General features: G+C 32.5%; 1 protein-coding gene across 16 annotated transcripts in view; it reads right to left on the reverse strand.

Moving 5' to 3' along the window:
• LINGO2 (leucine rich repeat and Ig domain containing 2) overlaps positions 1-14,972 on the reverse strand; it is a 1,061,594-nt gene that overhangs the window by 606,673 nt on the left and 439,949 nt on the right. For all 16 annotated transcript variants that reach the window (XM_036217659.1, XM_036217656.1, XM_036217649.1 and 13 more), the window contains one exon: positions 201-281. The gene's annotated coding sequence lies outside the window, so the exon portion shown is untranslated. The remainder of the gene's footprint in view (positions 1-200; positions 282-14,972) is intronic.

Consider the following 14,972-nt stretch of genomic DNA (forward strand, 5'->3'; position numbering starts at 1 on the left):
ATTATACTAACTATGTATAGAGTACTGAATTTATCAGAGTGATAACTTTTTAACTAATATAACTGTCTAATCACTATGATGTACACCTGAAATTAATATAATATCATATACCAGCTGTAATTTTTTAAACAATAAATTAGTTTTTTAAACATCATTTCATTTCATCCTGAAAATACAATTGAAATTAATTCAGTTTTTACCTTATATGATCAAAAATCCATTGGACACTTTATAAACACAAGCAACTCATGATGCAGCTTTCTTGTGGCACTCTTCAATTCCTATAAATAAGAGGAAGGTGAAAGAACATTTAGAGCAATACGTGTCATTGTAAAATGATGCTGATTAGCTATGAAATGTTTATTCTCTCTCCACATTGCTATTTAAAAAATACCTTCGTTTATATTGCTATATAAGTTTTGTTAAATGCACAATACAGCAATGAAAATGATGTCTTTCTGGGCCTTTCAAGGCACTAAATAGGCTCCAGATTATGAATAACACAAAAAGTAAACCATTCAGTTACATGTCATTTTACCAAGAAAGGCTGTTGTACTATGAAAACTAAAGCATTTGTAATTGAAATGTTTTATTATATACACATTACCATCATGAATATTTTTCTAGATATAACACTGAGTTATAAGTAATAGAAATTGTTGGCTCCTAGTTTAGTTTTCACTGTCGATGTCTTTACTAGATTTTACCAAGTATTTTTAACTTATGCCCCATAATTTTCCTGTACAAGATTCGTAAAGTGTGGGACACACCAGTCATCCATCTGATAAGTTTTTATTAATATGTAGTTAATAAGTTTTTATTAACTGATTTCTACTTTTAGATAATATACACTATATACAGTAAAAACAATACTAAAATTTTCAAAACCTATCTCAATTATCTGTAGAAGAAAATTTTTTAATCATTATTTTCTCCCACTTACTTGCTAAAAGGAAAATAAAGTGATAGGCAAGTTATATAAGTACTTTGCTGCTATCCAATATTACTTCTCTATATTACCCACACACAACACACACCATTTAGTTAGAATGGAATTGTGTTACATTTCTCTCCTAAGTCCTTCAATTCTCATACATGTACTGTTAAATTCAGGCATAAGATTCAATGAAGTAGCACCACAGACATCCGTACCCCACCTCACACACTTTTTCTGAAAACCTCTAATCCTTACAGGGCAAGTAGGAACAGCGATGGAAGGGAGCTCCTAACTGAGAAGTATAACTTTGTCCAGGCACATGTAGCAGGCTAGAACAGAAGTAAACTGTTTCTGATCCCATTGCAAGATGATTATATAACACCATGCTTAAAGGGCTAGATTCAAACAAATTACATTACCAATTCAATGTTTCTGGAAGCTATCAGGAACGATATATATTTAGTATGTACAAATACTAAATATCTATACAAAAGACTATATGTATGTATTCATGTATGTATATATGCATATATATATACACATACATACACATATATATGTACATGCATACATATATATATATGTATATTTCTCACTATGTCCTTTGTCTCTTGTGTCTATTCTTGATCATTAAAAAACTCATTTTGAAGCAAAGATGTTTTCCAGCCAGTAAAGCAAATTCTCTATGGTGAGTAACATGTCCCATTACATTCAAGAAAAACACTGGAAGTTACATTTACATTAGGGAGAAACAAACTTTGAAAGAAAGCATTAATTACATTTGGTAATAAAGAGGGTATTCTAAAGTTCAGAATAGTGGAACAGTAGGAAGAAAAATATTGAAACACAAGGAATGGCTGCAGAGCATTTTACAAATTTCTGAACCTATTGCAGAACTATCCTGCTTTCCTGAAAAACACATGAACTAATCCATCATCTTCCAACTCTGCATTCACAATTGTTTAACTTGTTCTCATTTTGTTATTTATAATTCTGTAATAAACAACCCTAAACTCTTATTGAAGGTTCACTGTGACAAATGCTGTGACAGGTGTTTTCATATATGTATCTGATTTAATCAACAATATATACACATTGTTACACTTTGCAGGCAGCTGCCATTGTCTTATATGTCTCAGCAAAAAAATAGTAAATTGAAAGCTGCATGTTCCATTTTTCCAACTAATTTACAGCTAATTATAAATTCTAAGTTCTATAGCTTTAATTTGCTTAAAGGTTTTTGAATGTCTAAAATGTTTATTAGATCATTAAAAATGTATATTGAATATGAAAATTATCAAACAAAATCCATTATTTAGTTACCCGAAACTTTCATTTTAGCATTCCATTAGGATAGGAAGATGATCCTGGAACCCTACGAGTCCTTTTGTTTATGACCACATTTGAGGATTATATTTGTAAAGTCTTTAAGGAAGAAAGAATGTTAATTATATCTCCAAGTCATACACTGGAATTTCCTAATTTTGCAGGGAGAAGATAAGAGCAAATATTTGAGGGAGATGAAAAATAAGCTATGATGGCAAAGTAAATGGGATGAATACAAAAGAAGCAACTAGATGTAAAGAATTAGAGAGACTAATTTGCTAAATTAAAAATAAAGTTGGGAACAGCTAAGGTAGTGGACAAGGAAGATGGAGGAGATATGTTTATAAAACCTATAAAAATATGTGTGTCTTTGGGATCTTTCTTTTGTTGAGAGTCAAAGGAGTACAATTGTCTAAATAGAAATTTCTTAAGAGTTTGCTGGGTTATCGATAGAACCTTAGAGAAAAGAAATGCAAAGCCGTAATTCCTTAAAAGTAAAACAATAGTTACAACAATAGGGCGTCACATTCTGTACCAAATGGTAATCAGATGAGAAGCCATGTCCAGATATGATCTTATGTTTTGTGACTCATTTGTCTTAACTCGAAGAGATTCTATTATACCAAAATTATTTGGAAAAGCAGAAAGATATTAGTAATAGAATAAATATTGTTTAGTGAAAGTATGAAAAAAAGCAGTTTCATAGGAATTGGTGGTGGATGTGGCTCAGCTAAATTGAGGACAAGTCTCAGAACAAAGACTTTGAGGAATTATGCCCTCGATATTTTGACTGTGGCACACAATTTGAGATAAGAGATAATGCCTAAAACACAAAAAATAGGAACTTGACAAATATATATTTGAAAATATTTAGTAGGAAAAGATAGCCCAGGCCATATATAAAAATTTAAAAATCTGCCCACGTGCTTAAGATAGTCAATGAAATTACACCTAAAGCAGAAAGTGTACCTAATAAAATAAAATTAAAGTCAACCTGGAAATGTTCATAAAATATATACAGACATCTTTACCTTAGGAATACAAACATTATGGTTTCCCCCCGTTTCCCTCCGCCCCACCCCCCCACACACACCAATATTACGTGATCGGTTACTGTGAAAAATAAAATAATATTTACATTGTGGCTTTCAAGTCAGTTCTCTTTTTGCTACATGATAGTACCTTCCTTTTTCTAGCGTCTTTCTAAAATAAAATGATTACATATTACACTTGAATCCCAAATGGGTAAGCAATACTAAGCAGATAATAGGGGGCATCGCATTAATGTGGGGATTAGAGCACAATACACTTACCACAGTCCAGAACATTTAGTAAGTGATTAAATGACAGTTATTGTGATATTATCTACAAAATGAGAGAAAATAAAGTATACTGGTGAAGAGAGAAAAAAATGTTAAAGAAAGTGGATGAACATGCTGTAACAGTAATTTTAGAGGAATTAATATTTCTAAAACAATATTAGAGATGATTTAAACCCTAGTCAAAGGAATGACTTTAATTTCAAGATAAGAGATATAGAAATGTAATTTATAAAATAATAATTAATGTTTCATTTACTTCTTTAGATAATGAGTATAATAATCCCCAAGGATAAACACATTTTATTTTTTTAACATCTATTTATTTATTTTAACATTTCATTTTTTTTTATTTTTCCCTATCCCCCCTGCACTCTTCCCTCTGGTAACCACTAGTCCATTTTCCATGTCCATGAGTCTCTGTTTCTTCGTCCTGCTCATTTATTGTTTTTAGGTTTATATATCACATATAAGTGATATCATGTGATTTTCGAACATTTCTGTCTGGCTTATTTTGCTTAGTATGATTATTTCAAGGTTCAACCATGTTGTTGGAAATGTCAGTATGTTATCTCTTCTTGTGGCTGAATAATATTCCATTGTATATATGTACCACTGTTTTTTTAACCGATCATTTAATGTAAGTCACTTCAGTTGCTTCCATGTCCTGGCCACTGTGAATAATGCTACTATGAATACTAGTATACAAATATCTTTTTTGAATATGGGTTTTCAAGGCTTTGGATAAACTAGTTAATATGGTAGATTAATTCTTAGTTTTTTGAGGAACTTCCATACTGTTTTCCATAGTGGCTGTACCAATTTGCAGTTCCACCAGAAGTGGATGAAGATTCCTATTTCTCCACATCCTCTCCAACATTTGTTATTACTTGACCTATTGATTATAGCCATTCTAACAAGTGTGAGTTGTTATCTCATTGTGATTTTGATTTGCATTTCCCTAATAGCTAGCATTGTTAAGCAACTTTTCATATATTTGTTGGACCTTTGTATGTCCTCTAGGAAGAAGCATCTGTTCAGGTCCTCTGCCCATCCATTTTTGATTGGATCATTTGTTTTTTTTGTTGTCGTTATTGAGTCATATGAGTTTTTTTTTTTTGTATATTTTGGATATTAGGCCCTTGTTGGAGGCCTATCTTGTAAATATATTTTTCCATTTGGATGGTTGTCTCTTTACCTTGTCGATAGTTTCTTTTGCTGAACAGAAGCTCTTTAGTTTGATGTAGTCTTATTTATTTATTTTTGCTTTTACTTTCCTTGCCTTTGCAGTAAAATTCATAAAATCCTCTTTAAGTCCAAGGTTCTATGGTTTAGTTCCTGTGTTTTCTTCTATGCGTTTTATTGTTTCAGGTCTTATATTCAGGTCCTTAATCCATTTTGAGTAATTTGCATGTGTAGTAATAGACAATGGCCTAGTTTCATTCTTTTGCAGGTGCCTTTCCAGTTTTCCCAACAACATTTATTGAAGAGGCTTTCCTTTCTCCACTATGTTTTTGGCTCTTTTTGTTGAAAATTATTTGCCCATATAAATATGAGTTTGTTTCTGGACTCTCAATTCTGTTCTACTGGTTTGTGTGTCTGTTTTGTTGCCAGTACCATGCAATTTTGATTATTGTCACTTTGTAGTATAATTTGAAGTCGGGCAGAGTGATGCCTCCAGCCTTGTTCTTTTTTCTCGGATACCTTTGGCAATTTGAGGTCTTTTGTGCTTCCATAAAAATCTCATAATTTTTGTTCCATTTCTTTAAAAATGTCAATGGAGTTTTGATAAGGATTGCATTATATCTATATAATGCTTTAGGTAATAAGGTCATTTTAACTATGTTGATTCTTTCAATCTAAGAACATGGAATATCTTTTATTTCTTTGCATATTCTTCAATTTCTGTTAATGGGGTCTTGTAGTTTTCACTATAAAGGTCCTTCACCTGTTTCATTGAATTTATTTCTAGGTATCTTATTCCTTTTGTTGCAATTGCAAAAGAATTTTTTTTCTACTTTTTCTGATGCTTCGTTATTAGAGTATAGGAAAGCTATCGATTTTTGAATGTTGATTTTGTATCCAGAGACTTTCCTGTATTTGCTTATTGTTTCTAGTAGTGTTCTTGTGGAGTCTTTAGGGTTTTCTATATAGAGAATCATGTCATCTGCAAATAATGACAATTTAACTTCTTCGATTCCTATTTGGATGTCTTTTATATTTTTCTCTTGACCGATTGCATTCACTAAGACTGCCAATGTTATATTGAATAACTGTGGCAATAGTGGACAGCCTTGCCTTATTCCTGATCTTAGAGGGTAAGTTTTTAGTTTTTCACCATTAAGTATAATGTTGGTTGAGGGATTGTCATATATGGCCTTTATTATGTTAAGGTACTTTCCTTCTACATTGATTTGGTTAAGTGTTTTACAGGTGTATCTTGTCAAAGGCTTTTTCTGCATCTATTGGTATGATCATATGATTCTTATCATTTAATTTGTTTATATGGTATATTACATTAATTGATTTGCGTATGTTGAACTACCCCTGTGCCCCTGGGATGAAGCCCACTTGATGGTGGTGTATAATCTTTTTAACATGTTGTATTTGGTTCGCTAGTATCTTATTTAGGATTTTTGAATCTGTGTTCATGAGAAATCGTGTTTTGTAGTTTTCTTTTTTTGTATTATCTTTTATAGGTTTTGGTATCAGGGTAATATTGGCCTCATAAAATGACTTGGGAAGTATTGCCTTCTCTTTGATTATTTGGAAGAGTTTGAGGAGAACAGGTATTAAATCTTCTTTAAATGTTTGGTAGAATTCACTGGTGAAGCAATCTAGTCCTTTTTTGGTAGAGTTTTGATGATTGTTTCAATTTCCACACTGCTGATTGGTCTAGTTAGATTTTCCAGTTCTTCTTGATTCAGTCTAGGAAGATTGTAATTTTCTAAGGACTGGTCCATTTCTTCTAGGTTATTACATTTGATATTATATACTTTTTCATAGTATTCTTGTATGATCCTTTGTATTTCTGCAATGCCAATCATAATTTTCCTTCTTTCATCCCTGATTTTGTTTATTTGTGTCCTTTCTCTTTTTTCTTTAGTGAATCTAGCCAGGAATTTGTCAATTTTATTAACCTTATCAAAGAACCAGCTCTTTGTTGCATTTATTTTTTCTATAGTTTTTTTTTTTTAATTTCATTTATTTCTACTCTAATTTTGATAATTTTTTTTCCTTCTGCTGACTTTAGGCTTCATTTGTTCTTCCTTTTCTAGTTTTTTAAAGATGAAACATTAGGTTATTTGGGCTTTTTTCTTGTTTATGCACATAGACCAGTAAATATATGAACTTTCCTCTTATGACCACTTTTGCCATGTCCCAAAAGTTTTGATATGTTGTACTATCATTGTCATTTGTTTTTATGTATCTCTTGATGTCTCTTTTTATCTCTTCTGTGACCCAGTTATTCTTCAATAGCATGTTGTTTAGTCTCCATATGTTTGTGGTTCTTTCTTCTTTCTTTTGGCGGTTGATCTCTAGTTTCAAGGCATTATGTTTAGAGATTGTGTTTGATATGATTTCGACCGCCTTATATTTGTTGAGGCTATCTTTGTGTCCCAGTATGTAATCAATCCTTGAGAATGTACCATGTGCATTAGAAAAGAATTTATAAGCAGTTGTTTTGGAATGAAAGGCTCTGTAAATGTAGTTATGTCCAGTTGGTTTAATGTGTCATTTAAGGATGTAATTTCCTTATTGATTTTCTGTTTGAATTATCTGTCCATATCCAATAGCGGGGTATTTAGGTTCCCTACTATGATAATGTTTTGAGCTGTTTTCCCTTTAGTTCTGTTAGTAATTGCTTTACATATTTTGGGCTCCCTGATTGGGAGTATAGATATTAATAAGTGTTATGTCTTCTCGGTGCATGATTCCCTTTATCATTATGATGTGTCCCTCAATCTCTTTCTTTACTTTTTTTTTTTTTCTGGGCATGCCTTATCTTCATGCTTTATCTTCATTCCTCTTTTCAAATTTGGATCTTTGAATCCTCCCTTTTGCAGTCATTGTTGTCTCAACTTGTCCTTAGGTATGCTGAACATTTATTACTATCTTGCTATAGCAAACCTCTTTTTATTTTAAGCTTATAATGATCTGTTCCTAGTAAGGGTTGCACTTCTCTGCTTTTATCAACCTGCTAGTCACCTTACTCCTAATTATGTATATTTTGTTGTTGTTATTTTTTTTTAGTTGAGCGGACCCCTTTATTTCCTGTAATGCAGACCTCATAGTTGAGAATTCCCTCAATTTTTGTGTGTATGAAAAAGTCTTTATTTCTCCTTCATATCTAAAAGAGAGCTTAGCTGGATGCATTATTCTTGGCTTATAGTTGTTTTTATTTAATAGTTTGAATATTTAAGCTCACTCCTTTCTGGCTTCTAAGGTTTGCATTGAGAAGTCTGATGATAATCTAATGGGTTTTCCTTTATGGGTTACCATCTTTGTTTTCCTGGCTGCCCTGAGGATTCTGTCTTTGTCATTAATTTTTGATCATTTTAATACAACGTGTCTTGGCGAAGGCATTTTTGGGTTGAGATAACTGGGTGTTCTATTGACTTCTTGAATTTCAACCTCCAGCTTATTCCTTAGATTTGGAATGTTCTCATCAATTATTTGTCTGAAACTCTTGCTAATCCCTGCTCCTTTTCTCCTCTTTGAGAATTCCCATTATTCTTATATGTCCTCTCCTGGTATCGGCTAGTTCTTGTATTTCTCTTTCATTATTATTTTTTCATTTTTTTGTTTCTCTCTTCTTCCTTCTGATTTTTTTCTAGATGTCTGTCTTCAATATCACTGATCTTCTACTCCATTTGATGGACTCTATTTCTCAAGCTTGTTATTTCATTTTTTAACTCTCGCAGTGTGTTCTTTATCTCCAGAAGGCCTATTCAGTTCTTTTTGAGGGTTTCAATTTCCTTGGTAAAGAACTAACTCTACTCATATAATTGTTTTTTTCAATTCTCGAAATTGTTGATATGATTTGTTTTGGATCTCATCGATTTTTTTCAGAAGTACCATCCTGATTTTTCTGTCATTTAAGTCGCATATTTCTATATTTGTAAGCTTATTTCCTGGATATTTTTCTCTTTCTTTCTTAGATGCCTTGTCACCTTTGTTGTTTATGATGTTTTATGGACTATTTCTCTGCTTGAGTATTAATGGAAGTGTGTTCTGCTCACTTTTTTCCAGCCTGTTGCAAATGAGTTGTTTTTTTGTGGTTTCCAGTAGGTGATGTCTAAGCCTCTTGGATCTCTGCCTTATATCAAATCTTAATAATGTCTTTTTTTCCCTTATAGATGTTTAATCGCTCTCCCCATCCTCAGACTCAGTTCCTGTCGGTGTTAGTGACAGTTTCAGTAGTGTTTGCTCAGATTCCCCTGGGGCTCCGAGGCATTCCACCTCCGAGGTATGGGGGAAGGGTCCCTCTGGATTGGGGGATGGGGACTGCTGCTCAGCATTTGTTTTTCAACCGCAGATGATAAAAATCAACTGTTGTTTTTCTGCTGTCCTGCTTCTCTGCTGTCTGCCCTAAGGAGTGGTCCCTGCCGCCAGCCGCATGGCGCTCACAGCAGTCCCAGGCAAAGCTGTTCAGGGAACTTGCTGCACCTTTTCCCCTCCCCCTCCTCCTATAGAGACCTCCGGCTATGAGAGGCAGTTTCTTTATTTCTCCCAGTCTACCACCAGACACTCAAGGTTCTGACCTGTGGTCGCTCTAATGCGTAGATCCCACACTCAGATGTGCTAGTGTGCAGTTCAGGTGTTTTTGTTGTGTTTTAGATGTTCAGCATATTGTTGTTTCAAGGGAAGTATTCTGGGAACATCTCTCACTCTGTCATGTTTAATCAGTATCTCGATAAGCAATATTTTAAAATTGATTCAAACTGGGGTAAGTGTATCCATTAGGTTTATGGTGGTGTGCCAGGGAGTATTTGAAAACAAAGGGGAAAAAAATCAGTCTCCCTGGACCATCAATAGTATTTTAGAGGGAAAAATTCATACCTGCAGTGCGACTATTTCTAGATATAAATACTCTCTAGTTATGAACTTACATATCTACCTTTACAAGAGTTTAGGAGAAAATCCCTGTTTTAAATAAAAGGGATTTTATTTTTACCATTTTTACCATTCTCTTTTCCACTATAGTTTTTATTGATTCTCATACTTTATTTCAAAGTGGGGGAAAAGTGGAAAGACTTTTTTCAGAGGAACTTCACAGTATTAGGGAATATTCTCCTAAAATAAAAGTTATTCTCTCACCGATTTTTTTTGTTATCAATATTTAGTATACAGTTGTCTGCAAGCTCTGCACAACCAAATTCTCTATTGATGTATTTAAGAACCTCTATTTAAATACATTTAAAGAACCTATATAAATATTTAAATGTATTTAAGAACCCATATTTAAATAGGTTACCAAAATCATTTATTTGTTACTGTTATAATTTTTACATAAGACTATGTTATCTAAGGCATTAATACAGCGAGAAAATGATGTTGCAGTGCTTACCACGGTGAAAGTTTTGAGCAATGAATTACTTGGACCACCCCTTAAGGCAAATAACATAGCATCATGTAAGAAGCACCCAAGTTCTCTACAGCCTCTAATATGGAATTCCATCAAATGTTGTAGAGATTAGGTTTGGCTTAGTGAACTGGTCTATCCTACATTGAGGAGAGAGCCTCTTATACAATGAGAAAATAAAATGTTTTATGTTACTATAAGGCACCTGCAGTCTCCACTTTTTTTTTTAGTCATAAAATAAAAGGAATAAGTGAAATAACCTGTCTACTATGTGCCTAGATATGATGCTTTAAAATTTTTATTTAATTAATTCATCATAAAATAAGTCGTGTGAGATAGGTCATACTGTCCCTTTACAAATATGGAACTGAGGCTTAGAAAGTGACACCATAATTTTGTCAAGATCACAGACCTTTCCGTTACATATCACTGACTCCAAAGTACCAACTATAGATAGCTTTGGCCATGGGACTGATTAGAACAAATTGAATGCAATGGTGCTTAATAAAACTCGAAACCTGTAATGAATGCAGGTGACCAGAACTGAATGATATAAGTGTTTTATCATCAGCATTTTAGGGTTGCTAAATAAAAATGAAGTTCTGAATAAAAGCTTTCTCTTTCTTTTGTTTGTCATTGTGGCCCTTGTTTGAGTGGATGGTTATTAAAATGCCATAGAGTCTGTTTTCCTAACTAATGTTAACTTTTAGAGTTACACTAGAAATTTTATTAAGATTTATAAAAATATAATCAATACGTTAAACAAGGTGTTTTTGCATAAAAAAAGTAACTGCTTAATTAAATCTATGATATCGCCAACAAATTGACATAATATAAATGACATTTCCTGGAAACATAAATTTATTCTACATTACTTTTCCACTAGGATAGAAATATAAAATATACTATTCATTCCATTTTAATTCTAATATAACAAAGTAACATAATTATAATCCCTAATTTTAATATCACAAAACAACTAGGCTAATTATAAAAATTAAGCTGTATAATTCATTACTCTAATATAGTAAATTAGCTATATCATTTACTGGAACAATAGAAGGGATAAAGAAGGAAAAGAGGAGCAATATATTCACTGAGTCATTTTGACTCTGGCATTCACTAGAACTTTTTAATAGTAAACATTTTTTCAAGTTAAAAAAAAGCATAATAGTATTATTTAATTGAATCACTCTACAGAGATTCCACTTATAACATGTTGCCCTAGGCCATGCCAAAAGAAAATCTTACACTTATATTACACTAAGTTCTATTTTAGTATGAAATGCACATAGCCTGTTCTTCAGGAAAGTAAAACAATAATAAAAAAAGGAATTTTGATTCTTCTCTATTTTAAGTTGCCTGGTTTTAAATTGCTTTGTTTGGTGGTTCCCAACAGAATGATGAGGATTTCACTCTGGATTGCTTTGGTGACTTACATTTCCTTTTGTTCTTGACTTTCACAGAGGTGTGCATGGTAGAGATATCAGTATTTTTATTTGCTTTAATCTTTCAAAACCCAAGAGTGAAAAAAATACACTGTTATCTTTTTATTAGGTCAATCAAGTTAAGTTTCCTTTGTGCTTAAACTTTTAAATGAAAGTTGAAATTCTACTGCAGCTACAAACTTTTGCAAGTGCAACATATTTTATTTGGTCTTAAAACATATCTTTATAAAATATTTCTCTTCAAATTCTACACATTAGACAATTTTTGTGCCTTTTATGCACTAAAATAATAATGATAATAATAATAATAATAATTAATATACACTAGATGTTTACCATAAGCCAGGTACTGTTCTAAGTACTTTATATCTATTTGCTCACTTAATTCTCACGACAAACAAATAAACTATTTTTTTATCCCAGTTGAAAGATGGAAAATAGAGGCACAGAGATATTAACTAATCAAGGAAATAACAGAGCTGGGATTTAAACCAAGACAGCATAACTCCAGAGCTTGAGCTATAACAATATAATACCTCTGATTTAAAAAATGTTAATAATGGCATTATGATAACAGTAACACAAACATGTTCCTTTACAATCTTAATCACATTTAAACCAAAAATATCAAACCATGAAAACATATAGGGTGGCAGGAACAGTTAAGAATAAGAGAGCTAAGTTTCACTTAAGGCATGGGTCATTCTTACTTAGTTTACCAAGTATTCACAATGTCTGGTAGAATAACAAACATGTCAAAAAAACAGCCAATAAATATTTGTTGAATAAGTGAATTAACAAATAAATGAAGAAACTTATGCGAGCACTGCACCCAGGAACCAACACTCTATAGTTGTCCTGAGTTCCTCCTCTCTCACGTCTTCCAGTGCATCTTGAATCCATCTGCATGTTATCATCTTTATTGCCAATCTCCAGTCCAAGCTATACTACTTGTCTCCTGGATTACCGTGATGGCCTGCTACCTAGTCTTTCTACATACCCTCTTCTCTTTCCAAACAATTCTCTATATTGCAGCCAGAACTATCTTAAAATATCAATTGAATTATGGCTCTTCATAATGTTTGGAGATTTAATACTGTTCTTTTCCTTCCATATTCATTTTTATTTAATGTTTTTGGTACTTTGGAGATTTAATGTTTTTCTTTTCCTTACATACTCATTTTTATTCATTCTCTTTCTCCTCTCTCCTCATGCCTCTCTTCTCTCTTGTTCTCTCTTTTCTCTCTTTTTTATTTCTTTCTAACCAAAGTTAACTCTCTAATCTTAACTCTTGGCTTTCTCTCCGTCCAGTACTGGGCCTCATGTATGTTGAAAGTGTAGCCCCATTTCAAGGCCTTTACATACATTGTTCTTTTGTTAGAGCAATCCTCTTTCCAGTCTTTGCCTAGTCATTTCCTTCCCACCTTAGGTTTCAGCTTAAATGTCACTTCCAAATGTATATCTCATTCTAGAAAAGAATCCCATTGATATGGCTTCCTCAAGTTTTCTTCCTTGTTATTCCTCAGAATAATGTAATGTTTTGAGCACAAGACTTTTACCCACTCTTACTGAGTTTGAATCTTGAATGCACTACTTGCTAGACTGCATGACATTGAAGAAGCTGTTTATTCTTTCCATGTTTGTTTTATTATTTGTAAAATGAGATACCTAGCCTTGAGAACTAAGTGAGTTGATATATGTAAGCACTCAAAACACAGTGCCTGGCATATCAATAAGACGTATGAGCTATTATCATTCAGTGAAATTATATTTATTCTTGTATTTATGTGATATTTGGCCTTTCTCATAAACGTGCAAATTCAAGGTAAGTAATAATAATAGCTCTATTCTTACCACCACAAGCTTAGTGCCTCTTATACTGCATGGTGTAGGAAGAGCTCAACATATATTTATTGAAAGAATCAGTTGAATACATACATAATTTATGAATGCATAAAACAAAAAAACTTGAAAAAAGAGAAAATAATATAGATCAACCATCTTTGGGCAGGTGGGTCTTTGATGTTCATAAAATTATACAATATTCACTTGGAGACGATATGTGACAATCTGTTTCATTTGTTTGGAAAGTTGACTGGATCTAAAGAAAATCTTGATATTGTTCCCATTCAACTATTTCTCAATTCAAATGTATTTGAGAATTAACTAAAGTACCTGCAACAGTTCTTGGGAGGTTGTTTCATCCTCTTCTGTTTTTCTCATTATTGGTCATTAGTAAACACGAAAACTTCAGCAACTCTCAGGAAAGAAGTTCTGAGTTTTAAAGAAATCCTTTCACCATTATCAAAGCTACAGTGCAGTTCTTTAAGACTTAGATTTCAGGAAAATTTCAAAACCCAGTTTCCCACATAATGCATCCTCTAACTTTGATTCTGATCTCCTTGAATCATTTTAAACCTCCTAATGTATAATTTTCAAAAATTGTCCTGCTGATACTTTTCAAAAAACTACTCTATAAAAAGGAAATGTAAGACCCCTACAGCAAAAAAAAAAAAAAAAATTCTATTAGATACCTAGTGTTCATAACCCTTGAAATACCCATTTAAATATAGATTTGGGGGTAAAAGTATACAAAAAAAATTTGTATGCCAAGTTCTCTTGAGTTGCTTTTTTCTCCTTTCTTAGAAATACTCATTTGGTGTCTTAACATCTTATAGTAACAACTCATCTTGGCAAACACTCTTTTGACAATGTTGTGTTTAATATTCAGTTTCCTTCTCCAATAGCAGAGCAGAGGCATTACTGTACATTAAGAACTGGGCCTCTGTAGCCAATGTGATTTATACTAAATTCTAGTTTCTTCTGACACAATGCTGTTCCTTTTATGAGATAAGATATCGAAAACATATTGAACAATATTATTCAACAATTCATTTATTCACATACATTTATTGAAAAAATGTACATTGGGAAGGGACTGAGACTGAAGAGAAAAACAAGGTAAGTTATTGCCCTGGAAAAATTCATAGATCACAAATTCTGCTGTATCAGATGCACTAGTAATTCTTTATATTGCCTGCAATAATTAAACTGTATATAGGAGAATCTCAATTACATTTTAATGTGGTAGCCGTACGTCAGATACTCTACATCTTATCCATTAATGAACTTATGGGATAGGTGTCACGAATTCAATAGTAAATTTCCCTACTTTATTTAGCTAATAAGTAACAAAACCGGGGTTTGAACCTTGTTTTTTCAGATTCCATACCCAGAGCATTTTTTTTCTCAGTCTTTTTTTCTCAACCTTTCTCTACAATTACCAACTTTTCTGACAAAGTTGACAGAAAACTAGTAACCAGAAGATTGTAAGAAACAGTTCTCTTTAACTTCTT

The sequence above is a fragment of the Rousettus aegyptiacus genome, unplaced genomic scaffold (assembly GCF_014176215.1).
Source record: "Rousettus aegyptiacus isolate mRouAeg1 unplaced genomic scaffold, mRouAeg1.p scaffold_m13_p_3, whole genome shotgun sequence".
In the NCBI taxonomy this organism is placed as follows: domain Eukaryota; kingdom Metazoa; phylum Chordata; class Mammalia; order Chiroptera; family Pteropodidae; genus Rousettus; species Rousettus aegyptiacus.